A 22,134-nucleotide genomic window follows, 5' to 3' on the forward strand; every position below is an offset into this window, starting at 1 on the left:
AGTATTGTCAAGCCTATTCCCACAATTTGAATGTCCAAAATCAACTTATTATTTACTCGAGTGTCCACGTACAGGGGATGTGAGTCTTATATTTTTAAATCTTCCACAAATCTTGCACAGTAGTTTATAGTTTTACCTATATGTATTTAAAATAACATTAGTGTATCATGTGAAATCAGTGATATTTGGTTTCTGTATTATAAGAATTTGAAAGATATTACTATTGCATGTCCCCATGTGCCAAGATTCAGCAGATAATATAGATTCCCATAATAGGTGTCATTTTTGACATTCATCACCTTTTCACTGCAAACAGACATTTGTACTCTTTGAATATACTTGGCATAATTGTGGATCTACATAAGTTTATATTTCTGATGCATTTAAACTTGATTAAAATATCTAAACTTTTACTCAAAAGGGTCATTTTTCCATATAATAAACACTGATGCAGAATTCAAAACTTGGTTTAAGGTAGTTAAATAGAAAACCACTTGTGTCAGATGAAATAAAAATTGTTCAATATGCCCCTTTTTATTTGAGGAACCCAGCTAACTAGCTTGGTCAGAGGAACACAGTGTTGAAGGGCACTCCCATGTTCCCTGCACAGCCAGATTCAAAATAGCACATTGACATAGAAAAGGTTTCAATTTGCACATACAAGCCCCCTTCAATTGCTTAAGAGTTGCTGACCTTTACAATGAAAATAACAGGGTCACCAGCTTCATGGAGTATGATGAACAGAAGACCTTCTACTTCTGCATTCTTTGTGGTACTGGCCCCTGTTCTAAGAGAATTCTTACAAATTGTAATTTCAACACTGAATACACCTTGTTTGTTTAAAAATTTTAAGTAAATATTCTAGGTGGGGACTTAGTGTAGGATATTGGACTGCAATGGATACGGAGCCAATCCTAATATTCCCATGCAGGAATCCCTGGCTCAGAAGATGAACATCAGTCCCTGGGAACTGACATTATGGTCACCAGGGATCTGGCAATAGAAATGGTGTTTTTGTCACAGACGGTAGTTGGAATTCTAGGCAATGTCTCTCTTCTTTATCATTACCTCTTCCTTTACTGCACAACAAGCAGGTACAAGTCCCGGGATGTGATTCTCATGCACCTGAATGTAGCCAACACCTTGGTCCTTCTCTCTAAAGGAATTCCTGAAACACTGGCAGCTTGGGGGTTACGAGAGCTGCACAGTGACATTGGCTGCAAACTTCTTTTCTATCTACACAAACTGGGAAGAGATGTGTCCATTGGCACCACCTGCCTGCTGAGTGTCTTCCAGGCTGTCACCATCAGCTCCAGGGACTCCAGGTGGGTAGAGCTGAAGGTGAGAGTTCCCAGGTACAAGGGTACCTTCCTCACCATCTGCTGGGTTCTGAACATGATACTGAGTATCCCGGTACCTGTACATATGACTGGCAGACAGAGCAGCAGAAATAACACCAACAGAAGGGACTATGGGCACTGTTCTGCTGTCTTTCAGGCAAAGTCCCAGGCACAGTCTATCTATTGTTGGCATTAGTCCGGGATGTTTTCTGTATGGGGCTCATGCTCTGGGCCAGCGGCTCCGTGGTTTTAATCCTCTATAGACACAAACAGAGGATGCAACATGTTCTCAGGAGCAATGTCTCCCCCAGATCTTCCCCTGAGTCCAGGGCCACGCAAGGCATCCTTGCCCTGGTGGGGGCCTTTGTGTCTCTGTCCACTCTCTCCTCTGTCTTACACATTACCTTAACTTTTGTAAAGAAATCCATTTTGTGGCTGGTGAACACCTCCACACTCATCATTGGGTGCTTCCCAACAGTCAGCCCCTACATTCTCATGTGCTATGACTCCAGAGTTTGCAAGACCCAGTGTGTCCATACAAGGAAAATGACAACCCCTAAGAGTGTAAGAGAAACATAAATTGAATGAATGTTCACAATGGTTCTTTGCTTATTCATTCATATCTCTCAGAATAGAAGCACATTTTTTTGAAACTGTGGTATGCCTCGAAGTAAAATTTGAAAAGTATAGCAATTGTGAGTAGTGTATTGTCATGTTAATATTTATGCTAGTGAGTGTTATTAATATCTGCATTGGGGTGCCCATCTTATGTGGAGTTATAATAATAGAAGATAAGACAATCCATGTTGTGAAGTACTCACTGACAAAGTGTCATTTAAACTGTATTGAAATTTTTTTTTTGATATTTACTAGCATTAGTATTATAGGAAAAACACCCATAAAGAGGAAGACAATTGAAGATGGTCATCTTAAAAATGGCCAAATAAAAAAAAATAAACAAAAAAACAAAACAAAAAAATGGCCAAATATAACTTCTTTCCCAGAATAGTGAATAAATACCATTGAGCTCCTATCAGGGCAAGGTCAGTTCCAGAGATTAAAGACAACACAAGGAAATAAGCGTCCTCTACATGGCAGTTAGAGGGATGATGGTCACTTAAAAGAAGACTGTCATGAATACCTAAAAAAGAACTAATAGAATACATAAAAATAAACTTCACAAGTGTGCAAACATACACACACAACAAAGAGATCTCAAGGTTTATTTAAAACATTGTCATCTAGTGGCCAGATTAAAGTAAAGTCAATCACAAGAGGCACAAAATCAGGCACCACTGACCTTTCCATGACTTTAAGACAGTGTCCCTCTTACTTGAGGGAGTGGTGTCTGATTGGACCTATCCCTGGAGAAGAGAGATCTCTGAGGAAGGGTTCAAGGAGGTCCTGAAGGGGAGGGGGTTCCACCTAGGACCAGCAGTGTTCTTGGCATATGTGATGGGGACTTTCAGGCCCTGCCACACAAAGGGAGGGAGGTTTATTCAGGAAGTGGATGCACTTTCAAGAGAGAAGGTGAGCTATCTTGACAGTGAGAAGCACAATGTCAGCTGTGGTTTCCATGTGGATGGAAGGGCACAGTGAGGGGCTGCCTGGAGGAGGGGCTGGGGAGCAAGTCTTTCCTGGGCTTCCCCCCATTTTGGAAGGGATCAGCCAAGGGCATATCATTCAGGAGTTGCAATGGTTCATGGGTGTTTTCCTTGCATTTCGATTGTTTAAGCGCACTACCTTGCTAACTCAGTATCTTTCCATTTATTCCCAAATTCCTATCTCAGATCTGGGTCAAATATTGGATAAGTTTGTGGGGAAAACAAAAGGATTCATTAGAACTCGTATTTTATATTTTCTTTATTTACAAATGCAACCAAAACTTGCTACTCAGAGGTAACATAGAGGACTGTGGTAACCATGAAGTACTCTTCAACTGAGGAAGTACATCAACTTATCTGATACTGAATGAATTAAAGAAACGGCTTATTAAACCCTCTGGTCCCAGCATTGCTTTCTGTAAAAAGAAAAACATGTTTCTCTCTTTCTGTGAGCATTGTCCCACTTGGATTTCCTACCCTGCTAGAAGGGATAAAGATCCACGTTCATAAAGGTATTTTGCTGAAAATCTTGCAGATTAACCCAGATGTCCAAATTGATGGGAAATGAATTCTGGAAAAAAAAAATCAGCGGTTTCTAACTAAGACCGTCACCAAACCCCTTGCTTTGAAGATAATAAATACAAACACATAATTGTTCTTTTTTTTATAACTTATTCTATTTTTTAAAGGTTTATTTATTTTTTATTTTTTAGAGAGAGAGAGAGAGAGAGAATTTTTTAAAATATTTATTTTTCAGATTTCGGCGGACACAACATCTTTGTTTGTATGTGGTGCTGAGGATCGAACCCGGGCCGCACGCATGCCAGGCGAGCGTGCTACCTCTTGAGCCACATCCCCAGCCCCCACATAATTGTTCTTTAGGTCATTAGCAACTGATAAAAGGCTTTCACAAACATGTTCCAATCCTCAGTCTTGTATTTTCATTAATGCTACTCAAAAAGATATTGCAGCCTGGGGGAAGGTAACAGAAACTGACAGAAACACAGTTCAGGGTCTGGCTCCTTCTCTCACATACAGTACTGACCACTGGGACATCAAGCAGAGCCCACAGTCCAACACCCACCAGACCCCTGTGAATATTCTATATCTCCATCAGAGACAAAGTCTGTAAAAAGGAGGTGTTCCAGGAGTCTGGGCAGGGATCACATTAGGGAAGACGAAACACCTTGATACACACACTCACAGAACGCACACCAATTGGGCCATAGATTCCGTGCATTCCCACAGCTGCACAGAATAACAAGCCTTCTGAAGCAGGAGCTGAGCTAGGGAGCAGAGATGAGGTCCTAGACCCTACCCCACGTCCTGGCAACTGCTGATGTCCTTCAGTGCGACTTGCAAAATGGTGACTCTGTCCCCACACTGCCATTTGCAGAGGAAGAACGTAGGAGGTGTGACTGTGCCATGCTGTCCCCATTGCAACTGCCGGCCTACGAGGTCAGGTACGGGAAAAGGAACATCCTCATGACCCAGATCTCCTTGCAGAGAGGCTCTGGCTGAAATTTAGCCTCTGGCCCCCTGGTACCCTGGCAGAGAACTCTGGTCCACCCTGAGCTACCTGGTGAGTGAAACCTCTCCGTGGCCCTTCAGGGAGGAGCAGAGTGGATGGTGTCCACTGCACTGACAGGAATCCTGGCAGAGAAAGGCTGTCCTTCAGAGAAGATTTTGGAAGAAACTCTGTGGATTGTGCCTTCCAGATGGGAAACTACCAGAAGAGGTGAGATTCTGGAGCTGACAATGGGGCTGCTGAGCTTCCTGATCAAGCGAGGCAGAAGCTCCCTGAGCAGCCGGGGACTTTGGAATCATGCTTGGGACCTGCTTCACCCTGACACGCTGCTGTAAGCTGTGCTGCACTTTGAAGTCCTTTGGTTTAAATAAATTGACTGTTTGCTCATGGTTCAGAAACAAATTAGACATACATGTATGCTTTCCATGCTATTCACATACTCACAGATATTTAAAATGTAGAGAAGGGGACGAATATCCCCTTACAAACTTATTCACTCCTGAATGTGTCCCATCTACCAGCTGCATACAGATAGGGAGAGGACTGCAGGATGGTGAAACTCCCTGATACACACACACACACACTCACAAAACTCACACCCAATGGAACTCCCATTCAAGATTCCTTTATGAGGTTCCATATGATTTGCTTCTTGATTACCTCCAAACACCCTGGAAATAATCAGCATCACAGATTCTTACATCTGGCCTAATGCAGAAGAGTGTGATTCTGAACTTCCCATTACCAAAGCCTCATGGTGTTTGGAAGCTCATGATTCCATATGCTCCTAGGATTCTTCAACCGGCCATGCCAGGCTGGGTACATGGGCTGAGAGGACTCCCTGAGGCCCAGCAATGCTGAGGCTCTGCCCTGTGGTCCTTCTACATTCCCCAGTGCCTGTCCCTGGAGTGTTGCTTCTGGGTCAGGGAAAACCTTGACATCAACGCAGGCAGCCCAGAATTTAAGAAATGGCTCTCATGTGTGGTGTATTTGGACATCGCTGGTGGAAGCCCACTTGAGCAGTTCTACCTGTTTCTCTATTGGCCACTTTCTGTTCATTGGTTTTGAATGAGCCTTTCACCAGGAGGCAGCTTAGATTCTCAAATCTTCTCATTTTGTTGTCCTAGAAAGACAACAAAGTCCCCAAGGCAAAAAGAGGATTGGGCTTTGGTCCTGCCACTGAAATCCCACCCTAGAGAATATCCTCTGCCTTTTATTCAGGACTGTTTCCTTCAAACCGAGAAAGGAGAAGGGAGGGTAGCAGAGTACCACCTCTGCTTTCCTCCGCCAGGTTTCTTAACCTTCACTGCAGGATAGAATTATCTAGGGGAGGAGGTGAACACTCCTGGTCCAGGTGGATTTAGCATGACCTGACAGCAGCTATCTAGGGTCACACCACCATGTGCCCAGAGAAACCCCCGTCTGTTTCCCCCATAGTTTTTCATGAACAAAAGCAGTAGAGTGGTTTGTGCAGTTCTAAAATTGGACTTGGGTGCCCTGGGGGCCAGGAATGTGCCCAAGGACTTTGATGCCAGCTGGGGATAAACCAGGTACAGTCGATGAGGATGAAGTCACCTTGGTGCTGACCATTATGTGTGCTGACCATTATGTGTGCCTTCCTTGTGACCCTCATGCAAGGTCCTCTTATTCTCCCTCCCTCTCTTGTGTCAGCAAGTCCCAGGGAACGGTACTATGGGCCAGTTCAGGTCTGCCTGCTTCCCTCTTGAGTCTCACAGCTCCAGGATCCAGTTCTGATGCACCAGGACCAGATGTTTTAGAGCAAGCCTCCCGCCAGACTGAGGAAAGCAGCATCTTGTTTGGGACCCAGTCCTTAGCAGTTATTACAGCTCATGAGGTGGACTGGGACACAGCCACAAGAGGAACCAGGCTATTTGCCCTCTACTCACACCCTTACGCCACCTGAAACACCTGGGTGGGTATTAAAATGCAGATACTGACTCAGAGCAGCAGCTGCTGATGCTGGAGGGATCAGGTGTGTGGCATATATACCAAGGTCCTCTTTACTCAAGTAAAGAAATTTGGTGATTAAAGCATATAGGAGTGACCCATCTTCATATCCAGCTATTACATGTTAATTACAAAGAAAAGATAACATTTACAAGAAAGCAAGCCCAGCTGGTCCAGGGGGTTTTAAAATGGGGTCTATGCACCCTCAAAAATCCTGGATAAAATTGAGGGAGTCCATGAGCCTCATGGGGAAAGTTATAGAAAGTTTTCAATATGATCTGGCCACAGCTCTTCCTTCCCTCAACTGAATGCAGACAGCCAAGTCCAGCCTGACTCACTACATGACTTGCCCACCACATGCTAGACTTTCCCTCACACACCACAATTTGTGTAGGTATCACAAATGCTCATACTCAGCACAAGTTTAAAGTATTCATGGTTATGAGACCTGAAAAGGAAACTATTTTGATGTATTATTAAAAAATAGGACATATTCTTTTACATGTTGTCAAAAATACAATTGGTTTATTTGTCAGTCTACAAAAAAGGAGATGAGCTAGAAGTGATGAGGAAATATCAACATGTCCTAGTTCATAAAATGGACAAATATTGAGAGAAGTCAACCCAACACAATTTTAGAGTGACATTTAATGACAACAGGGACCAAGCCAAAGGGAAAATTCCCTCATAAGTAAGATACTAATTTAAATTCAGACAAGTATGATAATCACAGTGACACACTATCATTTACCCTGTGCCACTCATTATCTAAGCAGGTTACATACTTCAGTCTCTCAACAAGGAGAGGGATCACCATCTGCACTTCCTAAATGAGCTCAAACGCCAGGCCTATCTCATAGAATTCAGTGCAAAAAAGCTTCATAAGTGCTAGTGAGCCGTGGCCCTCTTCAGGACTCTGGATCCATTCCCTGGGCACAGAGCTGAACAGTTCTAATCTTTCAATGAATTCACCTACAAAACAAAAATCCCCAAGAAAGAAGAGCATCTTCCCCATGTGCTGAAGGCAGGAGAGTTCCCAGCTGAGGCACTCAGTCAGAGTCAGAAGGTGAAGACTGCAGATGCCACTGTGGACAAGACACACAGCCCTCCCCCACCCAATGACAGGCCTGGGGCGCAGTGTCTCTGAGCTCAGCCAGGTGGGTGCATGCACAGATGGATTTCATAACTGTCTATTGACGTGATGTTGTGACATCATTCCTGGGGTTCACTTAGGGTTTCATCCTATTATGTCTAATTTTCAAAGCATTTCAGGAAATTTTCCTAAGCCCCATATAAATGGGCTCCAACTGGCCAAATGATGGGCAGTTATCCACTGATCCCCAGGTGGTCTCAGGTCCACTCTGGGTACACACACCCCAGCCTGGGAAGTGCCATTTGTGGCCCAGGGCTGTTCCCAGCCTCTTAACCCTCCTCCACCTTTCAGTCACTTCCAGTTCCTGGGAGGCTGGGAACGGAGTCTTCTCCACCATGTAGGGGTCTCCCTCCTAGTCACTGTCCTCAGAGGAGGAAGACAGCAGAAGGTCCTCATAGAGGACACTCCTTGGGACACAGGGAGCCAGGTCCTCAGACTCCTTCCAGACACGAGGGCGGGGAGCAGCCAGAGGGGACTTCACAGAAGGAGGGCCTGTGGGAGCCAGGCTGAGCCTGGGGCTGGGCTGACCCTTGTGCCTTCTCATGGAGCCACTTTCCGTGGGTTTCCCCTGAGTGGGGCTGGGCATTAGAGGCAGGAAGACAGTACCGCCCTGTACTGGGCTCAGGCCAGGTGAGAAGAGCCGAGGCTGCAGGCCCACAGTGGGCTTCCAGCTTGGAGCCTGGGTGGTCGCCTTGGGTGCTGGTTTGGGTGCCAATCCTCTTGTACTTGGGGTAGCTGGAGGAGTCACCTGGGGACTCTGGAAGGACTTCAGTTTCTTGGGTTTGCTTCTGACCACACTGTTCACGGGCCTGGAACTCGACTGTGAATCCCCAGCAGGATGTTTGCTGTGGGCCTAGAGGTCAAAGACAGGACCAGGGTCAGGCTGAGCAACATCATGGGGCAAAGAGCAGACCCTGTAGCTGTGGGCGTGGAGCTGACAGCAGGGCGGGGGCAGACAGGGACACCCACCTCAGGTCCCTGGGCTGCTCCACTGTGGCTCAGCTGGGGATTCTTGTTGTTTGCCCTCGCAGGGCTCAATGACCTGAGGTCAGCTGTCCTCCCAGCCAGAGGGCCTCTGAGAATGGGGTCCGGGGCAGGTCTCCTCTTAGGTGCTAGGACAGGCAGCGGCCGGCAAGGTTTCTGTGGCACAGGAAAGCTCACATCAGACACCTCGGCATTCAAAATCATCTCCCTATGGGAAGTGCCTCCGTTTTCCCCAGCATGTAACAGAAACTATGTGAAAATAGCTAGCAGTTTAGGAAGAAGGAAAACGGCCACCAGTAGAATAAATAAGACAACAGGGACATGAGGGTTTCATCTCAATCAGGGATTTAAAAAGCCCAACACTAATCTGGGCTGTTTTTCTGTTTGGATTTGGTTTGGTTTTATGGCCTAACCATTTGATTTCTTCCCCATCAGATATTACTCTTTGGACTATCAATTAAGTTTCATCACACATTCTGTTTTTAAGATCAAGAAAAGGAGCCTTTTTCTCCACAATATGGAGAGTATAATGGAAAACACTCTTCTGAAGGGTGATTTGGGAGTTTTATCAAAAGTGTAGGAAATGCCTATAGATATACAAAACAGGGTCCTGTGACAAAAACATCAGGTGCACAAATTTTTTTCCCCTTTCATTGGGAGTCAGCTTGGAAAAAAAATAGCATAAAATATCCAAATAAAGAAATATAAATTTAGGCACAGTGGTGCACACCTGTACCCCAGTGGATGGGGAGGCTGAGGCAGGAGGATCCCAAGTTAAACGACAGAGTCAGCAATTTAGCAAGGCCACAAGCAACTTAGCAAGACTCTGCCTCAAATAAATAAATAAAAAGATCTGGGTATGTGGCCAAGTGGTTAGACACACCTGGGTTCAGTCCCTGATCCTGAAAAAAATAAATGAAGTGGCTAGGAATGAGAGGAAGGTGGAGGAAAGGAGAACAAGGAGGAGGAGGGAAAAGAAAAAGAAGGAGCAGGGGAGGAGGGGAGGGAGGAAGGGAGGGAGGAAGGAAGGAAGGGAGGAAGGAAGGAAGGAAGGAGTCTGCATATGCAGGACGTCCTGCAGGCCAGCCTCAGTTGCAACGTAACCCTACTAGGGGCATGGAAGAGAGCCACTCAGGGCACCCGGTTGTGAGACCAGACTCACCCTCATGGGGACAGGAGATCCTGCAGTTGCCTTCCGGATCCTCGCCATCTCCTCTGAGGACCTCTTGGGAAGTCTCTGGGGCAGAGCCTTCCTCTGCTGCTCCTCCTGCCTGCAGAACAGATCCCGAGAACCTTACCTGACATGCCTGACCTCCTGTCCACACCAAGGATGGGGAGCCAAAGGCACTTCCAGAGCTCGGTCCCAGCCCTAGTGTGGGGACAAGGGAGGCAGGACAGCCCCTGGGCACTTCTTATCTGATGTTGCACCTTCCCTTGTCCCAGAAGAAGCCCCCACTTCCAGGAATCCCCCTCTCCCCTGGACTTCTGAACTCCATAATTGCACTAGACCCCACTGCGGCTCTGCCTGCTCTGAGCAGCATTCCAAGTCCCACGCACCAGGGCTTCTCAGCCCCACAGTGTGCTCTGGGTGTGGCCCCAAGATGTGCAGCCCTGGCCTGTCCCTCTGGCATGTCCCTGTCTGTGCTCACAGATGGAGGCACAGAAGAGGGAGGGGGAGATACTGAGCGTGCAAAGGCCATTCTGATTCTGCAGCATCCTCACCTTTGCCCTGGATCCTTCTCTCTCCTGACTACATCATCCTGGCCTCTCAGGGGCTGGGGCTTCCTTGGGTTCAGGTTTTCCTTGTCCTTCTTTGAGTCCAAGGGCTGCCAGGAAAGGGCTGGAGCACAGCACCTCCCTGGGCAGCTGAGGCTGTGGGGGGTGTGCCCAGAGGCTCTGCAGTCCTTGCACGTGGCCTGTGGAGGAGAGACCGCCTGCTAGTGAGTTGGAAGCAGCCACAGGCAGCCTTCCAAGGTCAGGACAGGGACGGGTGTTTGGAACCTAGATGCATGGCCTACAGTTGCAGGAAACTCAAGATATCATGGTCCTACCCAGAACCTGTCAGGCACCCAGGAAGGAAGGACTTTTGTGTCTAAGGGTGAGGCCAATAAATCAGAGTTTGGTATTGCACAGACTCCAGGCTGGAGGGGACACCAAACAGGGAATGGGGTTGTTCCTCAGGGGCTCTGAATGGCCAAATTGCCTGGCGAAGACAGCACAAACCAGGTCCCTGAGATACGACACAGCAGTCGTCACAGACACAGAGGGCCCTCTGGAGACCCGCTCCATGAGGTCCAGGCAGAACCCTCTTCTCCTAAGTTCCAACCCTACACTCACCACAGTGCCCTCCTCCTCTGATGCGGGAGCCCACTGCCCCTCTGATCCCCTCTGTCGCTTCTTCAGGTTCTTATCTTTAGCAGCTGCTTGAGGTGGAAGATGGGTGTAAACACCTGACACCTGTGTCACAGCCCTAGGCGTCTGCTCAGTCTTGCTCATTAATTGATGGTTAGATTTCCTGGTGATGATAAAAGAATTTTTAAAAATTATACAAACCCAAGAAAAATGTCCAGCCTACACCCAACTCCATATGGGAGGGACTAACAAACACCAAGTCACACCCACCACTATCTAGTATTCTCAGGATTAATGTCCCATTCTGTGACTCTCTGCCAGCATCGACCAGCTCCCTAAAGGAGATGCTGCCTGAGAGAAGCCCACTGACTTACAGAGGGCAAAATGCCATGTGCACCCTTGGCAGGAACATGCTCTACAGGATGAAAGCCTCAAACAATATTTATCACAGCCAGTAGACAGGAAGCCAATAACTACTGGGTTTTCCCAATTATAGGCAGAAAATCAGAAAACCCAACAGTGTTATTTTTGGTTTTATTTATTTTACTTTATTTGTTTTGTTTTATTTTGCTTTTGTTGTTTATTTCCTTGTTACTTTGTTTATTTTTTTTTTGGTATGGGGACTGAACTCAGAGGGCACTCGACCACTGAGCCATACCCCCAAGCCTATTTTGTATTTGATTTAGAGACAGGGTCTCACTGAGTTACTTAGTGCCTTGCTTTTGCTGAGGCTGGATTTGAATTTGACATCCTCCTGGCTCAGCCTCCCAAGCCACTGGGATTATAGGCGTGCAAAACTTCATCTGGCCAGAAAACCCACTAGTTTTACAAAATAATTTCTTAATCAGAAAACCAGCCAGATGCAATGACAAAGCGTTTCAAAGCTCTGATATGTAAGCTCATGAGCACTTTGGGATGTTTCACAGAGACCCCATAAGCACACATCAGGGTCCACAGGGAAGATGGCACAAAGCCACACCAGGACAAGCAAACTCAGGGTACCTAGCAAGCCAACAAGAGATGCAAACTTACACCTAGGTAACTCAAATGTAAGCTGTGTTAGAGTCAGCAACAAGCAGGACAGACACCCCCAAGAGAGTTCAGGCAGAAATCTGCTGTCCACACCTGGGCACCCCCAGGCAGTTCCCACAGAGCTCCTGACGCTGGACCTACCCTTTCTTTTGCTTTCCTCCTCTATGTGAGATCGTGCGGGGCCTGTCCACCAAAGGCTGGTATTTTCCACTGGTGACACAGCGGGCTGCTGGGTCCTCTCCTGGCCTCAGAGGGAATCTCAGCAGAACCTCCACAGAGGCGACAATCATCCATTTCTCTTTCAAGACATCAATCTGATGAAGAGAATCAAGATACAGTTCAGGTTCTCTAGGCAGGAAGAGGTCTTGGGATAAAGAGATGAATGAGCTCCTGATTCCTTAAGTTCTAATGATGTGTAATCAATTAAAGTCTCTTTAGTCCACAGCCCACCACGAGGTGGCTCATGACCTTTACATGGCACCAAAGGGCACCACCTGAGAGTACAAGGACAAGGCTGGCATTCCCACAGCAGTCACATGCACCTGTGTCCATCCTGATGGTGTCTGCACATTTTAACTGGCCAGCACTCAGGTGTTTGAAGTTTTTTAACCATGAACACCCACTCCCAGCCCAGGCAGAGAGCCTGCCTTAGAATGGACTCTCTCTTCGACTCCACCCCTTCACCAGCCTCTTATTAGCCCCAAGGACTTGCACACTTACGTCTCTTTGTGGGATCCCACACTGCTTTAAGAACTGCCTCCCCTGTTCCATGGAGAGGGTGTTGGGATCCATTGGGCTGATCCTGCCCAAGGGGTTCTGTTTCCCTAGAGGAGAGAAAATGAGACCCTGAGTTCCCCACATCCCTGGATTCTCCCGCACACAGAGGCACTGAGGATTCTCTCATTCCCAGGGAGCAAGTCTGCTTACTAAACCTACCCCACTTTACACAAAGGGAATGCAGAGGCCCTCATACCTCATCATACAATGCCTAGGAAAATTGTCATGTCATTGGCTTCCAAGACAATTCGATACACACTGATAGCCACCAACTTGCAAGTTTAAGGCAGCACGTTTCACACCTTATGATGGTACAAAAGTGTCATCTGTACTATACAAACCTTTGCATTTTAAACTTTGCTTTTTTCCAAGACTAATAATACTTGGCAGGATACTCTCTGACGATGCTGGGCAGTGGTGCCAGGCATTTGGAGCTCCCAGATAGCCACACAACCTCGGGGTAACCAATGGACACTCCACAGTACACCATGCTGCCAGTGTTTGTTGGACACCAGCATTCAGTAAATCACAGGAGATGGTCAACTTGTGTGGGGAGTAGGCTTCTTTAAGTATTCTGAGCACATTGAAGGTGGGCCTGGCTAAGCACCAGGCTCTGTAGGTTGAAGGCTTTGAATAAATATTTGCCTTATGCTATACTCAATTTACTGTAGACTTGTTGGAATGTAATCACATCACAAGATTAGCTATATTAGAAAACTGGAAAAGTAGTCAGGCATGGTGCCGGACAACGGTAATTCCAGTGGCTAGGGAGTCTGAGGCAGGAGGATCCCCCCAGTAAACAAAAAGGAAAAAAAAGAAAGAAAGAAAACTGGATGTTTTCAGTCAGTATTCCCCTTGGTTATAATTTGACAAAATTAGCGTGGCCTGGAGGCACACACCTGTAATCTTAGTGGCTCCAGAGGCTGAGACAGAAGGATAGTGAGTTCAAAGCCAGCATCAGCAAAACCGAACCACTTAGCAGCTCAGTGAGACCCAATCTCTAAACAAAATCTAAAATAGGGCTTAGGTTGTGACTCAGTGTTTAAGTGCCCCTGGGTTCAATCCCAGTACCAAAAATAATAAAAATTTTTAAAAAATCAGACAAAATTAAATAGGGCTATGCCATGTCACTCCATTGTAATGTTAAATATGTCGTAAATTATGAAACACATTCAATGAAATTCCTGAAATCCAGTAGCTTGAAATAAACAATGAAACACAAATAGATATAATAAAGTCTCAGTAAAATGAAAGAGAAATCCTTTTGTGGACATCTTTATCAGCAGTGTAAATCTGCCTTCAGGGGAAAGTCTTCATCTAAATGACCATGTTCTAAAATGTAAAGGTGTGCTCAGCTTATGAATTAGAGACCCCAAATCACATTACTAAAAACCAAAAAGAATGGAAATTTTTAGCCAAAAATAGATTCTACGGAAAAAATAAATAAAATATGACAAGATGGAGGGTTTCTTTGAAAACAATAGGACATCTTATAACAGGCTGTCATAAAAAGATACTAAATCTGCTGGAAAAACTATGTTAAGAAAACAAAAGACAATATTTGCCACAGCAAAAGAAAAGAACAAATTCAGAAATTCTTTGGGGGAAAACTTATTTTAAATAAAAATAAGTCTGATTTGTTTTAAAAATGCAAATGATTATTTGAAACCCATCAATTGAAAATAAGAAGGGGAGGGCATCTCAAATTCATGATCAGTCTGGAAAATTTAGCAAGACTCCATCTCAAAATGAAAAACACAAAGGGCTGGGGATGTGGCCAAGTGGTAGAGCACCCCTGGATTCAATCCCCCAGTAACACACACATATAAAAAGAGAGAGAGAGAGAGAGAGAGAGAGAGAGAGAGAGAGAGAGAGAGAGAGAGAAAGGGAGGGAAAGAGAGAGATATGCAACGAATAAAAATAGAAAAGTGGAGAAGATTTTCCAAGGTCAAGTTGAGGATAAGACTCTCATCCTCCACCAACACCTTAGCAGCTCACAGCCAGATCCTGCTCATCTTGGTATTTAATTCTAGGGTCAGGGTCATTTTTTTAAACCAACTCCTATCAAATCAATGAATACATTGAAATAAAATACAAGTGTATCAATCCCTGAGAGTCTTTAAACTCCTTCCACCCAGGGACCCAAGGTCACCCTAACTCCAGGTGAGAGTGACGACACTTCGGGAACTCTGACTTAGAAATATTATATTTCTAAAATGTTTTTAATTACGTTCTGTACTAACAAAGGCTATCACACCAATGACTTGAAATGCATTCTTCTGTCATGTATAACTAACAAAAATTTTAAAAAACAGAAAAAAAAGAAAGGATATCACACCACTAATGAAGTCTTTTCTGTGTGTGTGTGTGTGTAGCTGGGGATTGAACCCAGGGCCTTGTATATAGGAGGCAAGCACTGTATCAGCTGAGCTATACCCCCAGACCTAATTAATTCTTAATACCTAAGATCACGAACTAAATATCTTTTTTCATATCCATATTTTTCTATTGGGATTAAACCATGGCAAAAAATAATAATGAAAACTCACTTTTTGTCTTTCTGCCTGTCTCTGGCCACACGGGTATGTGATCAAAGAGCCAACTCCACTGGAGACCCTGCGGCCTGCAGGAGCTGAAAAGATGGACTGAGGAAAGGCCCCTTCTACCAGGCTTTATATACTGCCTCAGGACCCTTGGTTCTGCCCGGAAGACCTGTCCAGATTGATGTAACCAATCACGTATCTTCTCATTGATTGATGGAAGGTTCTGTTTGGTGTTTCAGCTTTTTACCACACTCATTTTATTACATTCTTTAAAAGAATTTAATTTCCTACTTACACTTCCCAAAACTGCAAAGAGCTTAGCACATAACTGTATACTTTCAACAACAAATAGATGTGACTCTGTATACACAGTAATATCCAGGTTGCTAGCAGTGCAAGTCCCAACAGGCAAGTTCTGAAACCAGCCCAGGTGCTGACTATGGATGAATGGCTAAAGAAGGTATGTCCTATGTGCAGGACAGAGTAATATTCATAAAAAGAATGAAATTATGTCATGTTCATAACAATGGATGGTACTTGAAAGCATCATGTCAAACATAATAAGCCAGACCCAGAAAGTCAAGGGTCAAAATTCTCTAATTTGTAAGCTGTGGCAGGGAGCTTTTATGACAAAAGACGAGGGGTTTGGGTGTGACTCAGTGTAGAGCACTAGCCTAGCACTGGGTTCCATCCTCAGCTTACTGAAAAAAAGAAAGAAAGAAAGAAAGAAAGAAAGAAAGAAAGAAAGAAAGAAAGAAAGAAAGAAAGAAAGAAAGAAAGAAAGGAAGGAAGGAAGGAAGGAAGAAAGAAAAGATAAAGATAAATGTTTCTCCATCTATAACTAGAAAAATTTTGATTCCACTCCAATGGATAATTATAAAAGGAATAAAATGTTTAATAACTACACACATATGCAGATGCTTCTCAGCTTAGAAGCACTAAGCAACTCAGAGAGACTCTGCCTCTAAACAAAATAGAAAATATGGCTTAGGGTGTGGCTCAGTGCTTAAGTGCACCTGGGTTCAATCCCAGTACCAAAAATAATAAAAATAAAAATATTAATCTGACAAAATTAAATAGGGCTATGCCATGTCACTTCTTTATAATGTTAAATATGTCCTAACCTATGAAACACATTCTTTGAAATTCCTGAAATTGAGTAGCTTGAAATAAACAATGAAATTCAAGTAGAAATCATAAAGTCTCAGTAAAATAAAAGAGAAAGCCTTTTGTGGAGAACCTTAGCAGCAGTGTAAATCCTGCCTTCAGGGACAAGCCTTCATCAAAATGACCATGTTCTAAAATATAAAGGTGTGCTCAGCTTATGAACTAGAGACCCAAAATGACATTACTAAAAATAGAAAAGGATGGAAATTTTTAGCCAGAACATAGATTCTTAGGAAAAAATAAATAAAATATGACAAGATGGATGGTTTCTTTGAAAACAATAGGACATCTTATAAAATGCAAATGATTATCTGAATCCCAGCAACTGAAGAATAAGAAGGGGAGGGCATCTCAATTTCAACCTCAGCATGGACAATTTAGCAAGACTCCATCTCAAAACTAAACATATAAAGAGCTGGGGATGTGGCTCAGGGTAGAGAACCCCTGGATTCAATTTCTCAGTAACCCAAACTTATAAAAACACACATATAAATAAAAATACAGAAACAGACGAGAGAGAGAGAGAGAGAGAGAGAGAGAGAGAGAGAGAGAGAGAGAGAATTAAAAAAATAGAAAAGTGGAGAAGATTTTCCAAGTTCAAGTTGAGAATAAGACTCTTATCCTCCACCATCAACTTAGCAGCTCACAGCCAGATCCTGCTCAACTTGAACTATGAATCTAGGATCAGGGTCATAATTTCAACCAACTCCTATTGAATCAATGAATACCCTGAAATAAAATAGAAGTGTATCAATTCCTGGGAGTCTTTAAATTCACTCCACCCAGGGACGCAAGGCCATTCTATCTGCTCAACCACACAACTCCAGGTGAGAGTGACGACACTTTGGGAACTCTGACTTCTTATAATATAAAAAATGAAATAATGTCATGTGCATAACAATGGATGGTACTGGAAAGCATCATTTTAAGCAAAATAAGCTATATTATCTAGTATAAGAAAGGAGGCTCTACTAGGAATTTACCCCAAGGGCAACAAACACTGAGCCACATCCCCAGTCCTTTTTATTTTTTTTATTTTGAGACAGGGTCTCACTAAGTTGCTTAGGACCTTGCTCATTTGCTGAGGATGGCTTTGATCTTGCAATCCTCCCACCTCGGCCTCTGGAGTTACTAGGATTACAGGAATTTGCCAATGTGCCTAGCTTATCAAATACTGTTTAGGAAGTGATATTAATGGCAATAAAACACAGGAATTAAATGAGTTTATAATATACAGGGATATGTATTGGAAAAGCAAAAAAAATCAAAAAAATGCTACAAAGTAAAACAAGAAAATCACCTAATTGAATATACCATCTATATATTTTAAAGAGATCCAAGATAATATGTAAAAGATACTGCACTTTAAAGTATAAGAAAAATGTAAATCTAAAATAACTGTTTTGCTGGGCAAAGTGGCACACACCTGTAATCCCAGCGGCTCGGGATCCTAAGGCAGGAGGATCTTGAATTCAAAGTCAGCCTCAGCAACAGCGAGGCCATATGCAACTCAGTGAGACCCTGTCTCTGAATAGAATTCAAAAAGGACCTGGCTCAGTGGCCAAGTGCCCCTGTGTTCAATCCATAGTACCCAAAATATAAAATAAAATGCTAAATCAATGTATGATAAAAATTATCAAGGATTCCTTATATACACCGGGTTTAAAGAAAAGGAAAATTCCAAATACTACCTTCGTTACTGGATTAACCTTCTCCTTTGGTCTAAGACAACAATGGGACATTAAACACCTGGATTTACGTCTCTCAACTCTGGCGTCTGGGATGACCAGAGTGACATTTCAATACATGTATAAAATATACAATACTCCAAAGAGCATAACTGGCATCTCACATCAAACGTTTATCATGTATTATGTGTTGGAAACAAACTATTCTCTACTAGTTGTTTTGAAATATACAATTAAGGGGCATTGATGGTATTTATCTACTGTGCTACAGAATATTAGTAGATATCACTCCTATCAACTTTCCCTGTGGGCCTGTGCCTTACCTTCCTACCCTGTGTCCTTACCTCTGTTCACTTATTCTCTCTCCTGAGACAAACATTGTAAGCTTCCACATATAAGTGAGAATACGTCACACTTTCTGTATTTGTACAACAGAGTCTACATTTCTACTTATGACAATGTCCTCCAATTTCTTCAATGCTGCCACAAATGACAATATTTCATTCCTTTTAATAGCTGAATAGTATTCCAGGAGAGGTGTGCATGTTCATTTCCTTCATCCAGTCATCCATTCATGGACACCCAGCATTCCCTGCTCTTCTTTCTGTGCTCCACTGTCCGTGTCCAGGGATCAAGGAGCGGAGCCTCCACAGACACTGCCAAGTCTCTTTGGAGATGCCAGGTAGGAGCTAGGAGCTTGTTTTGGTAATTGCAACTGGGTAAAAAGTTTTCTGTTGATCTCAGCTTCCCCAGCTACACGGTCCTTGCCATGACAGGTGACATGATCATTGCAGCTGTGCAGGGAGGTGAGGTCACATAGTCACAAAGCCATATCTCAGGGTCTGGCTGCCTCCACCCACACAGCCCTGCTGTCAGGACCACTGGGTGTGCTCACAGTCAGCAGAATGGAGGAAGGGGGGAATGTGCTACTGGAGCCTGACAGAATGTGTGAGGGAAGGAGGCATGTCGGAGTCTAGGTAAGTGGGGTGTTGGATAAAGGGGATGTTAGAGTTCAGACGTGCTCCAGTGCCAAAGCCGTTCAGGAGTCGAAATTCCTGAGGCCCGAGCTGCCCTAGTGCAGGGAGTTGAGGGCAGCAGACCCCCACCAGTGTCTGGTGCCCCCAATGAAAGTTACCACAGCTACAGCAATAAACTCTTTTGTTCTTAACCCATGTGACAGTGACACCAGAATGACAAGGTGCTCCACTGTAATTCTCAACTTAACCTGCTGTCCAGCCTGCTTTACTCCAATCAGAGACACAATTTGGGGGGTAACTAGAGGTACACGTATATCACCCTCATGCTTTCCATAAAGACTAGGATAAACCTGTAGGAATTATCTAGTCCTGTGCAGATTCTGTGCATTGAATTTTGCTGGCTGGAATAGAAATGTTTCCTCAATTCTCTTCGGAGGTGCTGGATGGGATGGTAACTGCATCTGCACTGGGGACATGAGGGGCTGTTGGTGATGGTAAGATGGCCTTTATTCCTGAGGTTCTTTAGGAAGCATGGAAAGAACAGGTGACTTGTGATAATCAATTTCAGATGGCAGTTGACACACTTCAATGAATCTTGTTGAGTTTTAAATGTCTTTTTAACCAATTTCAAAAGCAACTTTGTCAGTGCATAGTGTGTATTAAATGATTCCTGCCTTACAGCTTTCATGTTACAGTATTCTGTATTAATACTCTTTGTACATCTTACCTCATTGCTAGCTGTTTTACGTAAATTATGCATCAATTGATGAGTATATGAACTAAACTAGTAAACTAACCTTTAACCTCTATACTCCATCATTGACTAGTATATCATGTGCCTTGGTTCAGGGTGTCAAAGAGTGAGTACAATGATTCCTGTGGTAGGAGCTGTTTTACAATGTTTCCTGGAAGTAAAACAAATGTGTCTTCCTGTGGCTCTGTTTATGTGGGGATAACCTGATGCTCATTAAAGCCACCTGATCATGGGACATATTCCTGTAATCTTACAGGAATCAGTGCATCTGTCTTTCATCAAGATCTTATAAGGTTCAATCTTAATTGATAGTGGCTGGTGGGATTATCGTTTACAGATCAGCACATCTTTTTAAAAGCCAAAATAATAAAATTCTGTATCTGAAATGTATTTATGTGTTCAGTAAAAATTAAATATATGTATGGATAACTGGAGAAACTCTAGAAACTAGGTTTGATAGTAGAACATGATGTTTAAATGCCTCATTCTACATCAGCCCATGATATCTCAACCAGTGTGGATTTGGAAAATCAGATAACATCCCACAGTTTAAACATCCCTCAACTTTATACTGAAGTACCTGTCTTATTGAGTGTTTAAAAATGTAAAAAATTAAAAGGCTGTATACATCTTTTCTTTATAATGGGTTTTTAATTTTATTTCTTTATTTGTTTTTTACATACATGACAATAGTGGAATGCATTACACCCATTATTACCCATGTACAGCACAATTTGTCGTAAATCTGTATATAAAGAATGTTCATGCAAAATTATGCCATTATACATGTTGCAATGTTTTTTTAACACATTTTAATATATTAAACAGATGTTTTAATGATGGAATCCTTTTAGTAATAGAAACACCTTAAAGTACATGTTCCTAATTGTGAACTAACAGTAAGCAGAGGCACTGGACTTTAGTTGACCCTTTCAATGTAGCCCTTACCTCTTGTCCTCATGCAGGATCCTGGGATCTGAAGATAAACATCGTCTGTGGGAACTGGCAGAATGGCCTCTGGGGACCTGACCCTGGGTGTGGTCTTCTTGACCCAGACTGTGGTTGGAATCCTGGGGAATTTCTGTCTCCTCTCCTCCTCCCTCTGCCTTTACTGCTCTGGGTGTAGGTTAAGATGCACAGATTGGATTATTAGGCACTTGACTGTAGCCAACTTCCTTTTCCTGCTCTTCAGGGGAGTCCCACAGACCATGGCAGCTCTTGGCTTTAGACATTTCTTCAGGGATCTTGGATGCAAACTTGTTTTCTATGTTCACAGGGTGGGCAGGGGTATGTCCTTCAGCAGCACCTGCCTCTTGAGTGTCTTCCAGGCCATCACCATCAGCCCCAGGGACTCCAGGTGGGCAGAGCTCCAAGTGAAAGCCCCCAGGTACACTGGCACCTCGGTGCTCCTGTGCTGGGTCCTCCACCTGCTGGTCAATATCATTGTTCCTGTGTGTAACTGACAGAGGTAGTAATAATATCACAAAGAGATTTTGGATACTGCTCTGGTGGTGCTCATGACAACACTAGAGAGGCACTAAGTATAACCTTGCTGTCCTTCCCTGATGTGCTCTGTTTGGGGATCATGCCCTGGGCCAGTGGCTCCATGGTTCTCATCCTGTAAAGGCACAAGCAGAGGTTCCAGCACCTCCGTGGCAACAGTCCCTCCCCCAGGTCCTCCCCAGAGTCCAGAGCTACCCAAACCGTCCTCCTTCTGGTGTGCACCTTCATGTCCCTCTACACTCTCTCCTTCACCATTCATCTCTGGTGGGGTGTTTCTGGTCCTCCCAGTCAGAGGATGCTGCACCTGTCTACCTTAATCAATGAAGGTGTCTCTACTCTCATCCCCTTTGTTCTCCTGAGCAGAGATGCTAGTGTCACTAGGGTCTGCTTTTCCAGGATAAAGAGGAGAACCTCCCCTAGTGTCCTCAGAAACATGTGATGTGTGTGCCCCTGTCCCATGTCTCCTGGTTATTACCTCCCTGAGCCATAAACACAAGGGTGGCACAGTCACAGTACAGGGACCTGTCAGAACAGACCTACTACTGGGTGATCACGTACATGTGTGCATTCCTGTATTTCTGTATATGACAACCAGTCAGAGTATGCATGGTGGAAACATGGGGTGAGTTGTCACCCCATGTCAAGGGATAAAAGTCATAGGAGGATTACATTTAGGAGCTCTGTTGTACAAGATGGTGGTTTCAGTCAATTGCAGTGTATTGTATTCTTGGAAGTTGCTACAAGAGTAGATTTTGTGTTATCAC

At 44.1% G+C, this 22,134-nt stretch overlaps 1 pseudogene; it reads left to right on the forward strand.

Moving 5' to 3' along the window:
* The first annotated feature begins 20,877 nt into the window (after positions 1-20,877).
* On the forward strand, positions 20,878-21,809 carry LOC144250467 (vomeronasal type-1 receptor 4-like; annotated as a pseudogene).
* Positions 21,810-22,134: the final 325 nt, after the last annotated feature.

This window comes from Urocitellus parryii, chromosome 15, assembly GCF_045843805.1.
Source record: "Urocitellus parryii isolate mUroPar1 chromosome 15, mUroPar1.hap1, whole genome shotgun sequence".
NCBI lineage: Eukaryota > Metazoa > Chordata > Mammalia > Rodentia > Sciuridae > Urocitellus > Urocitellus parryii.